Source organism: Callospermophilus lateralis, chromosome 15 (assembly GCF_048772815.1).
Source record: "Callospermophilus lateralis isolate mCalLat2 chromosome 15, mCalLat2.hap1, whole genome shotgun sequence".
Lineage (NCBI taxonomy): Eukaryota > Metazoa > Chordata > Mammalia > Rodentia > Sciuridae > Callospermophilus > Callospermophilus lateralis.
This window is the reverse complement of record NC_135319.1, coordinates 24,652,650-24,659,979: the sequence shown is the minus strand read 5'-3', so window position 1 is coordinate 24,659,979 and position 7,330 is coordinate 24,652,650. Positions and strand designations below refer to the sequence as shown.

Sequence of the window (7,330 nt, the reverse complement as noted above, 5' to 3'; positions counted from 1 at the left end):
TCTATATTTCGCTTACTTTAGGATGCATTTTAAAATTTTTATTTATTCTGATTTGTTACATATGACAGCAGAATGCAATTCTTTTCGTATTACACAAATAGAGCACAGTTTTTCATGTCTCTGGTTGAATGCAAAGTAGAGTCGCACCATTTGTGTTTTCATACATGTACTTAGGGTAAGGATGTCTGTCTCATTCCACCATCTTTCCTACCTCCGTGCCCCTCTGAAAAACCAGCTTCTACCTCAGAGCAAAGCCTGTCCAAGGAGGGGACATGACCTTTGTCCTTGGAAAGACCCACAGAGCACTCCTGGGGCACATTCCCACCCCGCTAAGTGGTTTGTCTACAAATAACAGGAGAGATCTGCTGGACCAGGTGTCCCTGACTCAGTCAGGCTAGGTGGGGACCCATAGCAAGCCGCTAGCAGCCACCAATCAGCAGCATGAGACAGGGAAATACCTGGGATGCCACATGACCCTCCCAGTAGTTTATGGTGTTGGGAAACCATGTAGTTCATCAAGAACACCCTTCTTGGTGTAAACCAATCAGTTCAAACGAATCCCCCTCTCGTAGTAACCAATCATCACTACCCAACTTGTTCCCGTCGGTGAATGTGCTAATCACGTTTTAGAGTTGTTATTTGATTTTCCCGCAGTGTGTGATGATTTGCCAAGAGATGCTATGCTATGATGTTTGTGGGGGGGTCCCTGCCTTCTCCAAAGAATGTATAAAACTGCTGCAAACCCTGGGCTCGGGGCCTCTCAGCGTCACCAGTTGCTGTGTGCGCCCAGAGGACCCAGCCAGCTCGCAACAGACACCTCTTTGCTGCTTACATCGATCCTGGTCTCTGGTGGTATTTTGGGGGTCCAGAATTCGAGCCTAAAACCTCCCTCCTCCTCTCTCCCCTTTTCCCTATCTAAAGCTCATCTATTTTTCCCATGCTCCCCACAACCCGTCCCCATTATAAATCACCATCCTTGTATCAGACAATACATTCAGCATTTGGATTTTTAGGGCCGGCCTACTTCACTCAGCATTTTATTCTCCAACTTCATCCATTTACTTGCAAACGCCATGATTTTTTTTTCTCCTTTAATGCTGAGTGATATTCCATTGTGTATATATGCCACATTTTCTTCATCCATTCATCTAATGAAAGGTATACCCAGGTTGGTTCCACAATTTAGCTATTGTGAATTGTGCTGCTGTAAACATTGATGTGGCTGCGTCGTTGTAGTATGCTACTTCTAAATCCTTTGGGTATAACCCGAGGAGCGGGATACCTGGATCCAATGGTGGTTCCGTTATGAGGCTTCCAAGGAATCTCCCTACCGCTTTCCATATTGGCTACACCAATTTTCAGTGCCACCAGCAATGTGTGAAGGTGCCTTTGCCCCCGACTTCCCTGCGAAAACTTATTGTTGTTTGTATCCTTAAGAGCTGCCATTTTTACTGGAGAGAGATGAAATCTTAGAGTGATTTTTTATTTGCATTTCTCTAATTGCCAGAGATGTTGAACATTTTTTCATAAATTTGTTGATTGACTGTATATCATTTTCTGAGAAATGTCTGTTCAGTTCTTTGGCCCATTTATTCATTGGGTTATTTGTTTTTTCGCTATTAAGAGTTATGAGTTCTTTATAGAGATTTTTATAGATAGATAGATAGATAGATATAGATGAGTGCTCTATCTGATTTGTGTGTGGTAAAAATTTCCTCCTATTCTGTAGGCTCTCTGTTCACCTCACTTATTGTTTCTTTTGCTGCAAAGAAGCTTTTTAGTTGGAATCCATCTGATTTGTTGATTCTTGATTTTATTTCTTGCACTATAGCAGTCTTATTAAGGAAGTTGGGGCCTAATCTCACATGATGAAGATTAGGGCCTACTTTTTCTTCTGTTAGACCCAAGGTCTCTGGTTTAATTCCTAGGTCCTAGTTCCACTCTGGATTGAGTTCTGTGCATGGTGAGAGACTGGGGTTTTAATTTCATTTTGTTGCCTATGGATTTCCAGTTTTCCCAGCACCGTTTGTTGAAGAGGCTATCTTTTCTCCAAAGTACGTTTTGGGCACCTTTGTCTGATAGAAGATAATTGTAATTTAGTGGGTTAGTCTCCGTGTCCTCTATTCTGTACCATTGGTCTACCAGTCTGTTGATATACACAAGGGAATGTTACTCAGCAATAAAAGAGAATACCGTCATGGCATTTGCAGGTAAATGGACGGAGATGGAGGAGATGATGCTAAGTGAAGTCATCCCATCCCAAACAAACGAATGCCAAGTGTTTTCTCTGATATAAGGAGTCTGGGTTGGGGAGCATGGGAGGAAGAGATGAACTCTAGATAGGGGAGAGGAGTGGGAAGGGAAGGGAGGGGGCAGGGGGTTAGAAATGGTGGTGGAATGTGATGGACATCATTATCCAAACTACACGTATGAAAACATGAGTTGGTGTGAATATACTTTATCTACAACCAGAGATGTGAATAATTGTGCTCTATACGTATAATACGAGTCGTAATGCATTCCGCTGTCGTATATATATAAAAAAAAAAACTGAATAATTAAGCTAAAATAAAATGGATAGAATAGAGAAAATAGTGGTTACCGGAGCGCGGAAAGGGCGTAGGGCTGAGAACAGGGCAAGAGGATGGTTAATAGTTATGGGGGATGCCCTTGGATAAGAGAAATGACTGACTTTTAGTATTCCACAGCATGGTAGGATAGCTGTGATTGACAACAATATTAAATATTTCAAAACAGCTGATTGGGGGTGTATCTCAGTGGTAGAATAATTGCTGAGTATGTACAACGCCCTGGGTGCAATCCTCAGTACCGGAAGGGGGAAACCTGATAGGGTTTGGAACGTTCCCAATACAAAGGAGTGATACAGGTGTGAGTGACATATATGCCAATTAACCTGAACTGATCATTACGCCTGGAACACAAGTATTAAGAAGCCACACTGAAAAGAACCCAATAAGTTCAATGAACCCATTCACACTACGGGGCAAATGGCAAAGTACCCCTTAATGTGTTCTGATGAAAGAGAAACTAAACTGGACTTTGGGAGGAGGAAAGACCTGGGTTCTTGTACGGTAATCCTTTTTTTTTCCCCCCCTTTGGTACAGGGAATTGAAAACAGGGGCACTCAATCACTAAGTCACATCCCCAGCCATATTTTGTATTTTATATATATATATTTTATCTTGAAACAGGGTCTCACAGGGTTGCTTAGCGCCTCTCTAAGTGGCTGAGGCAGGCTTTGAATTCACGATCCTCCTGTCTCAGCCTCCAGAGCCGCTGGGCTGTCATCCTCTCTTTCATTTTAGTAGTCATTTTACCTACATAGGCCTCAAGCACGTATTAGCAAACTTAGGTCAAATTTGTTTTCTGCTCCCTGTGTTTTACAGTAATGTTGGGGAACTCTTGATTGTAGGGGTACAGAAACACTGAAGACCTTTAGTTATTTTTGTCTTTACGCTTTTTTTTCTTTTCCTTTTTCAAGTCTTTGCTACGTATACAGCACAATTCTGAGAAAATATGAAACCCAGGGCACGGTCCTGTCCCCTGGAACTTAACGAATCTGGGTAAAGAAACCATGAAACTACTGGAAGGTAATGCACTGTAAAGGTCCCCCAAAGGCAATACGCTGGAATACAAAGGGAAGATTTGGCTGAAGTTGCAACAGGGGTCCACTGGATGCTTTGACTACATCTTGTCGCTTTGAAACTTACATGTCTGTTTCTCTTTTCCCCAACCTTCTCCTCCCTGATCTTCTTTGCCCTAACCTTCTCCTCCTGATTTTCTTTCCCCTACACTTCTCCTCCCTGATCTTCTCATTTTCTTTTCCCTAAACTTCTCCTCCCTGTTCTTTTCCCCCTCCCTGATCTCCTCCTCTGGGCTCTCCTTTTCCCTAATCTTTTCCTTACCTGATCTCTCCTCCCTAATCTCACTTTCTCTGAATCACCTCTATAAAAACCCCCTCCTCCTGCTGATGTGAGAACCATTGTTTCTCCCTTGCTGGTCAAGCAAGAAACCATCCTTTTTCCTTCTCAAGAACGTTTTCTCTTGCTGGATTGGCATCCAGGCAGGGACAGCTTTCTACTTTCCAAGGACAGCGTTCCACAACAAGGACTCACGTACAGGATCGTGGAGCCAGAGAAGGAGAAGACGGGGAGGCTGAACAGCCAGAGGAGACGGGTCCCCGCCTGGCTGATGGGGACGCCCGAGGTAAGGATACCCCGTTCGGATCTTGTGGACAGGCAGCCCGAGCCCAAGCCCAAGAGAGCCCGGTTGAGTGGCATCGTAATGGCTGAAAACTGTGAAATAACCCACGAACAGCTATGTGAGTTGCTCAAGTACGCGGTTCTGGCTGAACCCGTTATTGAGAGACCCAGGTGGTGCCAGCTTCTGCACGGAAAGCAACTGAGCAGAACAGTGGTGGTCATCCTTCAAGGGATGAGTCAACTCCACTTCTACAGGTTCTATTTGGAGTTTGGATTTCTCCGGAAAGCCTTCAGACACAAGTTCCGCTTGCCTCCTCCATCATCTGCTTTTCTCGCTGATGTTGTCGGGCTACCAAATCAAAGGGCTGGACATCTGCCTAAGACCATGGGAGGATCTTTACCGTCTGCCAGTACGAAACCCAAGGTCGACCTGCAGAATGACCCGGTCATTCGAAAGTATGGCTCTCAGAAGGTGGGCTTGCTGCGATGCCTTCTGACAGAGGAGGAAATGAGAACATTTGACTTTCCGTTGCCAGGTTCTCCCGGCTGTGAGAACTTTGTAACTACCAGATGTAACGCGTCTGTGACAGAGAACAGCCCTCTCTTTGGGCTGGACGGAGAAATGTGCATCACGTCCAAGGGGAGAGAACTGACACGCATCTCACTGGTTGCCGAAGGAGGCTCGTGTCTTATGGACGAGTTGGTGAAACCGGATGAGGAGATTGTAGACTACGCCACCTGCTATTCAGGGATCACGGAGGAGATGCTGAAGCCGGTGACGACGAAACTGAAAGACGTTCAGGGGCGGTTAAAAGCACTGCTTCCTCCTGATGCGGTGTTGGTAGGGCACTCCTTAGACGTGGATCTCCGAGCACTGAACATGATCCACCCATATGTTATCGACACCTCGTTGCTTTATGCCAGGGAGCGGGGCAGAAGATTCAAGCTAAAGTTCTTAGCCAAGGCTATTTTGGGAAAGGACATTCAACGTTCGGAAAGGGACGGTCACGATCCCACAGAGGACGCTACCGCGACCCTTGAATTGGCTCAATTCTTCCTCAAGTATGGCCCAAAGAAGACGGCAGAACTCAATCTGGAGGCGCTGTGGAGAGCCCAAGACCCAAGAAATGTCAGAGAAAAGTTCCAAAGTTACAGCTACAGAGGTGCTTTAAGTTGTTTCGATTCGGTGCATCAGAAGCTCCTTTTTGTATCCCGAGAGACAGATGATATTGAGCTCCCTTCCCCTGAAGATTGTGAAAGTGTCAGGTGCCTTTCCAACAGAGAGGTCTTTGAGCAGGCCAGAAGGCAAGTGCGCCTGTACCCCTTCAGCATTATTCGGTTCTCTTTGGAGCCTTTTTCACCTCTCGTCACTGAGGAAGTGGACAAAAGGATGCGGATCAAGTGGACAGAGATGTCAACTATCTATGCTGGGCCACTGAGCAAAGATTGCAACCTGAGTGCTCTGAAGAGGCTGTTTAGGAGCTTCGGCCCAGTTCGCGCAATGACTGCTGTCCTGGAAACGCATCAGCCTCATCTCTCTGTAGAGTATGAAGTCCTGGAAGCTGCCCAGCTGGCCATCGAGAGCTTGAATGGCGTTCTGGTGGAAGGTGTATACATAAAGGTACAGAGACCTGTGACAGAGCTCACTCTCGACTGCGACACACTCGTTAGGGAGCTGGAACTAGATTCTGAGAACCGAGCCACTATTTACCTGTCCGGAGTTAGTAAAGATTTCTTAGGACATACTCAGGAACTGCCGAACCTCTTTGGTGGCCTGGAAGCTGTGATCGTGCCTCCAGATGCTCAAAGCGGAAGACAGGAAAAATACTGTTTCCTGAAGTTCAAAACTTCTGGCAACGCCCAGAGGGCCCTCCATGTCCTCACAGGCAAGGACTGGAAGCTGAAAGGCAGGCAGGCCCTAACCCCCAGGCACCTGCACGCGTGGCTTAGGGGCTCACCACCTGAATCAAGAAGGCCCGCAGGTCTCAGAGCGAGACCTCCTCCCTCGGAGCGGGAGACCTTGCAGAACTCGAAGGCGGAAAACGCAAAGAGGGCAGCCTGGCGTTGGAGCCGCAAGATTGGAAGGCTCTACCGAAGCCTGAGCCCGGGCACCCTTTGCGTCATCCTCCTGCCAGGAACCACGAGCCCTCATGGATCTCTCTCTGGCCTGGGACTCATGGGAATAAAAGATGAAGAAGAGGAAAGCACCGGCCCAAGCATGGGTTTGTGAGTCTCATCCTTCCTGGGCGATGGTGGAGAAGACGGGTCAGGCTGCAGCTTCTCCAAGAGACTGCTGGGCCTCTTGGTTCAGTGGACGGCTTTGTGTGGGAAGTTGGTGTGCCGGCTAACGGGTCTAATCCATTGACATGGCATGCACAGGTTTTCGATAAATGCCTAAAATTCAAGCCTTCCTCATCTTAAGACAGGGTGGGTGGGGGGAAGTGGGAGACTAAATCAAAAAAAGACGCCACACTGTGCCCCATGAGTCTGTACAATTACTATGTGCCAATTGAAAAAAAAAAAAATTTATATAATTTTATATATGATTAAAAATAAAGTAAAATGGAAACAAAATAAATACAACTTATAATTAAACCAAAATAAATGTAAACGTGTTTGATATCTCGAGACGTTTAAAATTCTACTCATGCTATGTGACATTTTAAAAGTGTGATGGGATGGGATCTGAGTGGAGCGAATGAGCCCGGTGGTTATGTGGTTGAGTCTCGGAAACTGGTAAGGCTTGCAGCGTGGCTGACCAACTAACTGAAGGGCAGATTGCAGAATTCAAAGAAGCTTTCCCACTCCTTGACAGGAACGGGGATGGAACTGTACTAGACTAACAAAGGAATTGGGAAGTGTAATGAGACGGTCTCTTGGGTGGAATCCCACAGAAGTCGAGTTTCAGGACGCGATTAAGGGAGTAGCTGCTGGTGGTAATGGCAAAATTGACTTCCCTGAATTTCTGACAATGATGGCAAGAAAAAGGAAACACAGACAGAAGTAGGGCACGATGTAACATGTGGGGCATGTTGCATCGGAAAGGAGGAAAGCGAACTTACTGCCCTCTTCCGGGTGGGTCCTGGGGCCACCTGTGGCTAAGAAAG

General features: G+C 46.3%; 1 pseudogene; it reads left to right on the top strand.

Moving 5' to 3' along the window:
• The first annotated feature begins 2,197 nt into the window (after positions 1-2,197).
• LOC143381554 (RNA exonuclease 5 pseudogene) lies at positions 2,198-6,453 on the top strand (annotated as a pseudogene).
• Positions 6,454-7,330: the final 877 nt, after the last annotated feature.